The 9,642-nt window shown below is 39.8% G+C and overlaps 1 pseudogene; it reads right to left on the reverse strand.

Annotated features, from left to right (window-relative positions):
* Positions 1-8,884: 8,884 nt before the first annotated feature.
* Positions 8,885-9,005, reverse strand: LOC126940899 (uncharacterized; annotated as a pseudogene).
* Positions 9,006-9,642: the final 637 nt, after the last annotated feature.

The raw sequence follows: 9,642 nt of genomic DNA on the forward strand, positions 1-9,642 counted from the left end.
CATGGAGCCTCTCTCACTGCTAGCACAGCAGTCTGAGATGGAACCTCAGGGTGGCAGTGAGGCTGGGGGAGGGGCATCTGCCATTGCTGAGGCTTGAGTAGGTAAACAAAACATCCGGGAAGCTCAAACAGGGAGGAGCCCACTACAGCTCAACAAGGCCTGCCTGCCTCTGTAGACTCCACCTCTGGGGGCATGGCATAGTTGAACAAAAGGCAGCAGAAACTTCTGCTGATTTAAACGTCCCTGGCTGACAGCTTTGAAGAGAGTAGTGGCTCTCCCAGCACGGAGTTTGAGATCTGAGAACGGACAGACTGCCTCTCAAGTGGGTTCCTGACCCCCAAGTAGCCTAATTAGGAGACAGCTCCCAGTAGGGGCCGACTGACACCTCATATAGCCAGGTGCCCCTCTGAGAGAAAGCCTCCAGAGGAAGGATCAGGCAGCCACATTTGCTGTTCTGCAATATTTGCCGTTCTGCAGCTTCCACTGCTTGCAGAGTTTCTGCCGAGAGAGCTGCTGTTAGTCTGATGGGCTTCCCTTTGTGGGTAACCCGACCTTTCTCTCTGGCTGCCCTTAACATTTTTTCCTTCATTTCAGCTTTGGTGAATCTTACAATTATGTGTCTTGGAGTTGCTCTTCTCAAGGAGCATCTTTGTGGCGTTCTCTACAGAATTTGAATATTGGCCTGCCTTGCTAGGTTGGGGAAGTTCTCCTGGATAATATCCTGAAGAGTGTTTTTCAGCTTGATTCCATTCTCCCCATCACTTTCAGGTACATCAGTCAGACGTTCTTTTCACATAATCCCATATTTCTTGGAAGCTTTGTTCATTTATTTTTACTTTTTTTTCTCTAAACTTCTCGCTTCATTTCATTCATTTGATTTTCAATGACTGATACCCTTTCTTCCACTTGATCAAATCAGCTACTGAAGGTAGAGAGAGAGAGAGAGAACGCAAGAGAAAATTACTCTTCCAAACTCAGTTTTGTAGAAGTTTCTCAATTGAGAATAAAAATTCTTTTATGTAGAAGCCTCATCTAGATGTGAGTTATTCATTGTATCACCATTGTACCGTTAAACCAGTGAGAAAAAAAATGATAGAGTGAAAAGCAGCGTCATGGAGAGACTTGCTTTGCGGTCACGTTGAGCTATTAGGCTTTACTTAGGCAGGTCATTTACCATCACTGCACTTCTGTTGTCTCACCTGTAATATAGGTTTTTCAACCAGAAAACTTCTGAGATTCCCTCTGTAACCCAAATTCTAGCATTTAAATTGAATGACTGAATTTACACTTTCGTGACCAGAATACTATCTTCCTGTTCAGTATGTCTTATAGAATTTTTCCATTGAATGCTAAACAGTGTGGGCCCTTTGCCCATATTTTTTAGATGTTACTTTATTTCTAAGTCAGGACAAATAGCAATCTATGATTTGAATACTCATTGCTATTATTTATGATTTGAATACTCATTGCTATTATTTACTACCTGCCAATTTTCTTGGGGTAAAACATGGTGGAAATAAATAGCACAGAGGTCTTCATTTTAGAGGTACAGAGTGGCTCTAAAATAGTGTTAATTTTGGACTTGACTTACTGTTAAGAAATTAGTCCCAAAGTTCATGATATTTGCACAGATTTTAGAGCATCTCAATATCGGTTGGCTAGTAACAGATATTTGTTATTCACACTGCTCTTGACACACAATTTATTTCTAAACATAAAATAGCAACTTCCAGCCATGCAGAATAATGTGGTTCCTATATATTACTAAGAAATTGAATACTGTGACAATGGAGTGGGGAATGGACTTTAGATGGAGAATACTTTAAATTGTGCGTAGTTGTCCATAACATTGAGACTGAGGGATGGATGAAGGCAAACTGTTTAAAGTCTTCTCACTGTGGCAAAGGTCAGTGCCTCCATAAAGTGGGAGAAGATGTACTTTAAACATTTTATGACTAATAGTTGAGTCCATTATTACATAAGCTATTGATGCTGATGGTGGAAAATCTGGAAATTGAATATCTGGAATTGAGTTTCATGCATAATCACAAAAACTTCCTTCAGACATTCTCGTGTATTGGTTTTTTCCAAAAGTTCCATTTGAATTATATCCATTCTGTTTATGTTTTGTGAATTTTGTAACTATCAGGTAACAACTAGAATAGCTCGTATTCTGCTTTAGATTCTCTCTTTGCCCAAAGACAAAGGCATTTTGTCTCCAAAGCACGCATTACTCCTGAAGCACAGCTTCTTTCTGAACTGTCTGATTCTGTGATTCTGTGACTTGCAAGGTAGAGGTCAGGCTGTGAGGAACCTTCAGAGACCAATACTCTGTAGTCTATAGAGGGTCACAGTAAAGGCGTCCTGAGTAGGGAATGGTGCTTCCTTAGGGAGCCAGGGGCATCTGAAGACATCTTGCTGTCAGACCTTTCTCCCACATCTCCTACTCTGAATAATTATACACAACTAAAACCAAGCCACAATAAACACTCACTGAAGGCTTAAGTGGAGAAAATGTTATACAGGAAATCTGACTATCAAGGTTAAAAAAAAAAAAACACAGAGAGAAATCCACACTTTTCTTTGAATGATGTTTACATGCTGACTGTTTATACAAGGGCTATAGTGGTTAATTCTCATTCGATGATGCCCAGACCTATCCCAGTAATACTTGGGCTTTGTTGGAGAAAAGAATGTCTCTAACTATGGGAGTCCAAGCATTTCAGCCCACCATCACTTTGAGAAAGTTTTACTGATGTCTTTTAATTTCCATTTCTAAAAATGTACAGAAATGGGTGATAATTACTTGTGATCCATGGGCCACATTTCTATAAATTACTTGAAAATTTGCTAAAGATCATAACAGTTGTTGGAAATAGGTGTTGGGTTTATTTACCACCCTCTCTTTACTTTTATGTCAACATGCAATTTTTTATAATAAAAATTTTTAAAAATTATCAAGATAGCTATAATTCATGTGTCCATTCATTACAGATTTTTAAACATGAGCTTGGGAGTTGAAAAAGCTTAGTCTTGGCTGGGTGCAGTGTCTCATGCTTATAATCCCAGCACTTTGGGAGGCCAAAGTGAGCAGATCACCTGAGGTCGGGAGTTCGAGATGAGCCTGATCCACATGGAGAAACCTTGTCTCTACTAAAAATACAAAAGTTAGCCAGGTGTGGTGTGAACTCCAGCCTGGGCAACAAGAGAGAAACTCCATCTCAAAAAACAAAACAAAACAAAACAAAAACAAACAAACAAACAAACCTTAGACTTGCCTGCAAGAAGGTTTAAAAACCAATGTTGCAGAGTCTGTAATTATTTAGTCAGCAGAACTGAGTCACGAAGGAAGAGATGAAGGAGGGCGTCTTCATTATGGACCACAGATGCACTTTCTGTGAAATTCAGAAAGTCTGTTTAGATGGGTATTCTAAAACTTGAAACCAATTTCAGAGTATTGTGAAGTGTAGAAAAATAGACAACACTACGAAGACCTCTCCAGAATTGCAACCCCACTGCTGGGCATATACCCAAAAGAAAGGCAATCAGTCTCTCGAAGAGATATCTGCACTCCCGTGTTTGCTGCAGCCCTGTTCACAGTAGCCATACGCTTTTAGTGTTGGAAGATAGTTTAGAATCATTTATCTTAAACTCTCTATGAGTGGAGAAATGAATGACTTCTATACAATTACTTTCTAAATGCCTTATAGAGGCTGGGCACAGTGGCTCATGCCTATAATCCCAGCAGTTTGGGAGGTCAACGTGGGAAGATTTCTTGGTCCTAGGAGTTCAACACCAGCCTGGACAACATAGTGAGACCCTGTCTCTGCCAAAAATACAGAAAAGAAAATATTAGCCGGGCATGGTAGCGTGCACCTGTAGTCCCAGCTACTTAGGAGGCTGAGGAGGGAGGATTGAGTAAGCCTGCAAGTTCCAGACTACAGTGAGCTATGATTGTGCCACTGTACTCCAGCCTAGGTGACAGAGCAAGATCCTGTCTTCAAAGAAATAATTACTTAATTAATTAAATTTAATAAAAATAAAAGTAAAATAAATACCCTGTACATCGCACTGTCTCATCTGTGGCACTGCTGACATCTTGGGCTGGAGTTTTCTCTGCTGAGGCTGTCCTGCACATTGTAGAATGATGACCAACATTTGATGTCTACCTACTAGATGCCAGTAGCAATCCCTCCTCTGAATGTGACAACCTAAAATGTCTCCAGGCACAGTCAAACGTCCCATGCAAGCCAAAATAGTGCCCTCTTGAGAACTACTTTTCTAAAGAGTCTACGCTTCCTGAGGAAATCTAGATAATCATTGACTTTCTTTGATTATTGCAAAGCCTTTCCTCCTGTACCAGGAAAATGGTGCAGTATGTCTGTGGCTGAAATCCCCTCTCTCTTTATCCCCCTACCTCCATCTCATTTCTGCCTTTTGTACAAACACACAAAAACTCAGCTTACTCCTGAACAACACTTTCAGTATTTGAAGACAGGCATCATATCTTTTAGGGGCTGAATTGTGTTCCTAAAAATCCATATGTTAAGGTTTGGACCTCCACTGCCTCATAATAGGACCTTTTAGAATAGGATGGTTACAAGCTAGTTAAGATGAAGTTATTCTGGATCAAGGTGGGTTCTTAATCAAATAGGACTGTGTCCTTTTAAAAATAAGACTACACAAAGAGAAAGAGAACATGAACAGAGGGAAGATGATGTGAAGACACAGGGAGCACATCATCTACCAGAAATGCCAAAGATTGCCAGCCCACCACTGAAGGTGGGAGAGAGGAGTGGGACAGATGCTCCCTCAACACCCTCAGAAGGAATCAACTCAGCCAGCACCTTGATCTTGGACTTCTGGCTTCCAGAGCCATGAGACCATATATTTCTGTTGCTTGAGCCTCTTAGTCTGTGGTACTTTGTTACAGTAGTCCTATGAAAGTAATGCAATATCTATTGTAAGTTTTCTGAGTCCGTTTATGGTAATTAGTGGAAATACATCTTGATAATTGACTGCCTCTCCATCTTAGAAGCATTTCAAAATGACTCTCTAAGTCAGCTGGAACTGAAGTCTCAAATATCACTAGTGATAGCCTCATTTGCAAATAGAAGCCCTTTCCTCATTTTATGTTCTCACTTACAACACCGTTTTCCTTCCTTGATTCTTGAAACTTCAAATAAGGTCCATTCACTTTTTTTTGCTCTGTGATTCCTTTTCTTACTCAACACATGATTTTATAAGCATTTTAAAATGTTCACTATTCTAATTCTGTGAATCTAAAATCTTAGTGAAATATTAAAAAATGGTTCAAAGTGCTTCACTCTCAAATTCTAAACCAACTATTGGATATTTTGAGATCATTGTCTTACAGCTGGTAGGATCTTCATAATAACAAAGAAAAAGAGGAGGCCAAGGTGAGAGGCCAGAGGCTTGAAACTAGCCTGGGCAATCTAGTAAGATGCTATCTCTACAAAAAATACAAAAATATAAATGAAATTAGTCAGACACTGTGCTATATGCTGTGATCCCAGCTACATGAGAGGCTGAGCTAGGAGGACTGATGGAGTCCAAGAGTTGGAGGCTGTAGTGAGCTATAATAACACCACTGAACTCCAGCCTGGATGGCAGAGTGAGAGACGCCATCTCTTATAACACACACACACACACACACACACACAATTCTGGGTGTATCTGTAAGGGTGTTTCCGAATAAGAATTAGCAGACTGAGTAAAATAGATTGCTCTCCGCAATGTGAGTGAGCCTCATCCAGTCAGGCTAAACAAGAAGAAACTCTTCCTGCTTGACTGCCTTGAGCTGGGACTTCATTCTTTTCCTACCTTCAGACTAAAACATCAGCTCTTCCTGGGCCTCATGGCTGACAGCATTCAGACTGAAACTACACCACAGGCTCTCCTGGGGCTACAGCTTGCCAACACACCCTACAAACCGTAGGACTTGTCAGCCTCTATAACCGCATGAGCCAATTCCTTATAATAAATCTTCTCTCAATAGATGGATGGGTGGATGGAGAGAGGTATAGATGTTGATATGAGTATAGACATATGGATATATATCTCCTATTGGTTCTGTTTATCTGGAGAACCCTGATCAGTACAACTCCATAACACCGTGAAAGATATACTGTTATATTTCCATTCTACAGATCAAACAATTGAATCAAAAAGGAGGTCTAGTAACAGGTTTATGGATATACTGTTTGAAAGCGGCTGAGCCAAGATTTAAATCCAGGTCTGTCTGACTCTGTATCTTAATCCTTATATAAGTCTTTTTTCCCCTAAAACACAATTGCTATTTCTGTGAAAAGTATCATGATTTTTCCCTACAAATAGGCTCTAGTCCTCAGAAAGAACTTTATCTTCCTCTGTCTTTCTAACACTAATGCATCTTCCAAATCTACTCCTGTCTCTGTCTTTATTTATATTCCAGCTGCGGCAACCCTAATTGAATCTCTGAATACATCATGGTTGCAAAAAGCATGAAACCTGAATTGCATGCATTCCTCCTTTTCATTCTTTCACTGCGGTTTATTAGTGCTCCTAAGAAGCACATTGATTGCATCATTCCACAGCTCGAATGTCCTAAGTGGATTCCCACTGCCTTGCCCGAGGGTGTAGCAGGACTGATCATCTTCTAATTTGCCCGGACGCTGAGGGGGCAAGACCCACGCTGCATGAGTGGTTAAATATTTTCCGTATCACCCGAGTGCATCAACATACATCTTGGGGAGTTTTCTGAATCTAAACCTACACTCCATTTGAAATTCTGAAGTGATCACTGGGCACCTGTTTTCTGAAAATGATTCCCCGATGTATTTTCTCTATTGTTATTTCTTCATCTAGAGGACTAATTTCAAGATGACTATAATGTCATCATCTCAGTTCTGTTCTACTTTTCCAACCTTTTGACCCACTGATATGCTGTAGAAATTCCCTACTCCAGACAAGCTTTTGCTCCAGCCTCTGAGCACACCATTTGATTTGCCACTCTCTGTACGTTTCTGTATGAGATCACATAACTGGAGGGGCCTCTGAGTCCTTTGCTATTTATCAAAATCCAACTTGTTCTCATCTCTGCTCAAAGCCTACTTCGCCAGTGAATCTTCTAGACCACTGGGGCCGAACATTATCCTTTCTATTACTTGACTCTAGTTATTTCATTGCTCACTGGGTAGTGGGTCTGCAGGATAGAATATGACATGAGTGTGAACAGGTTAAAAGGCAGATAAATTGCCACCCTCGGGAGAGATCATTGCATGATTCAAGGTGAGAACAGACAACACAATACATTTCAAGTTGTATGGTGTTTACTTACACCAAGAGAAGAGAGTGTGTTAAGATCCAGCTCCTTGGCCTTGGTCCTCCATGGCCAGTGGATTCACTGTGGAGCTAACCATGCATTTCACTTACTGCTGCTGTGGAAGGATCCCCGTCTTTTCCCCTGGGGTCTGAAATACAGCAAGCTAGAAGCATCCCAGAGGGCCATCAAGGCATGCGTTTAGGCAGAAGAAAGGGATACATATTGAGCCCAAAATAGAGAAAGATATTCCCAAACAAGATGATGAACCCAGATTGGAGAGCTTTATGACTCTTGATAAGAAAATGTTCCAGGCCCAAGACTCTCTCATGTGACCAAACAGATATGACAAGACTGTACACATAATGTTGACTTCCCTGATAGCAATAATCATATTGCTTTTGTAGTCTTAATTATGCATGTACATACTATATTGTTTTAGTATTTTGTTGTTGTTGTTGAGGTGGAGTATCACTCTGGCACCCAGGCTGGAGTGCAATGGCCTGATCTTGGCTTGCTGCAACCTCTGCCTCCCAGGTTCAAGCGATTCTCCTGCCTCGGCCTCCTGAGTAGCTGAGATTATAGGCACCCACCACCGTGCCCAGCTAATTTTTGTATTTTTAGTAGAGATGGTGTTTCACCATGTTGATCAGGCTGGCCTTGAACTCCTGACCTCGGGTGATCCACCTGTCTTGGCCTCCCAAAGTGTTGTGATTTTCATGTATATATGTCTTTTCACCTCAACTATACTGTATGCCACCTGGGTAACATAACACAACTTAGTTACTTCTGTGTTTCTGAAAGGATCTTGTATTTAGAGATATTCAGTAAACATTTACCAATAAAAAATGCTGAAGACAGAGGTCCAAGTTGAGGAAGTTAGTATCGGGTCTAAGTGTGATGAAAAGCCCAAAGACAACAGGAAGACAGGCCTTACGCTCGAGCCCCTCCACTCCATGTCAGCACTTATTTTCACAACCTTCCCCACCTCATGCATTTCCAATGCCTCCTCCTCCACCAAGTGCAGAGATTCTAGAATCCTTTCTGCACCTGGAAACTACAAAAACATTTTACGTCCTTTCTTAATTGAAAAATAAATGACACAAATTGCCCTTTGCAATTGCATAATAAACTTAACCAAAATCATATAGATTGCTTCATCTATTGCCTTAGCTCATTTTTGTTTTTTTGTGAAAAACATCTAATAAAGTAATTTGAAAATTTATGACTGGGTAAAAATGTTTAATATCACTTTATGCCAGATTTGTTATGCCAAGTTGAGATTTCAAAGTTAATGACAGGCTTTAATTAGAACAATTTCGGGTTTGCATAGTTTAAATTAAAGTAATGTTGAAGAAATTCAAGAGCTACATTATTTTGCTATTTAATGTAGAAAATATTTCCCTGAAATTATTTTCTGTCTAACTTAGACATTTATATAAACTTCCCTTATAAAACTTTGAAATACTGTTTTCTCATAACCCAGTTTCCAAGTTGCAAATCTTCATTATCAATAAATTTTTTAAAAGTTTAGGCATCTTTTTTCTCTGTGTTTTTTTTTTAATTAATATCTCCCCAGAGAAACATAGCACTACTGAGTGCTCTCACATCCTATTGCAAACTTTGGTAACAGCATTAAGAGTTCTTGGTCTCACAGCCACATGAGCCATCTTTGAAATGACCTACTCCTCAAAAAACTAAAGCTAGAACTACCACACGATCGAGCAATCCGACTGCTAGGTATCTATCCAAAAGAAAGAAAACCTGTATATTGAAGAGATACTCCACTTCTGTGTTTATTGCAACACTACTCACAATAACAAATAGTGTTGCAATAAACCAAGCCAAGAGATGGGATAATCCTAAGTGTCCATCAACAGATGAAAGGATAAAGAAAATGTGTTGTATATGCAAATGGGGTATTATTCAACCATAAAAAATGAAATCCTTTCATTTGCCGCCATATGAATGGAACTAGAGGACAAATTGAATATGGATGAAATAATCCAGGCACAGAAAGACAAATATTGCATGCTCTCACACATATGTGGGAGTTTAAAAAGTGAATTTCATGGAGTTAGAGACTTGCATGGTGGTTACCAGAGGCTGAAAAGGAACAGGGGAAAATGGGATGAAGAGAAGTTGATTAAAGGGTATAAAACTACAGTGGGTTAGAAATAATAAGTTCTAATATCTGATAGTATGAAAGGGAAATTATTATTAACAATATTGCATATTTCAAAATGGCTAGAAAAAAAGAATAGTAATGTTCCCAACACAAAGAAAATATAAACGTTTGCGGTGATGTAAATACCAATTAT

This window comes from Macaca thibetana, chromosome 17 (assembly GCF_024542745.1).
Source record: "Macaca thibetana thibetana isolate TM-01 chromosome 17, ASM2454274v1, whole genome shotgun sequence".
NCBI lineage: Eukaryota > Metazoa > Chordata > Mammalia > Primates > Cercopithecidae > Macaca > Macaca thibetana.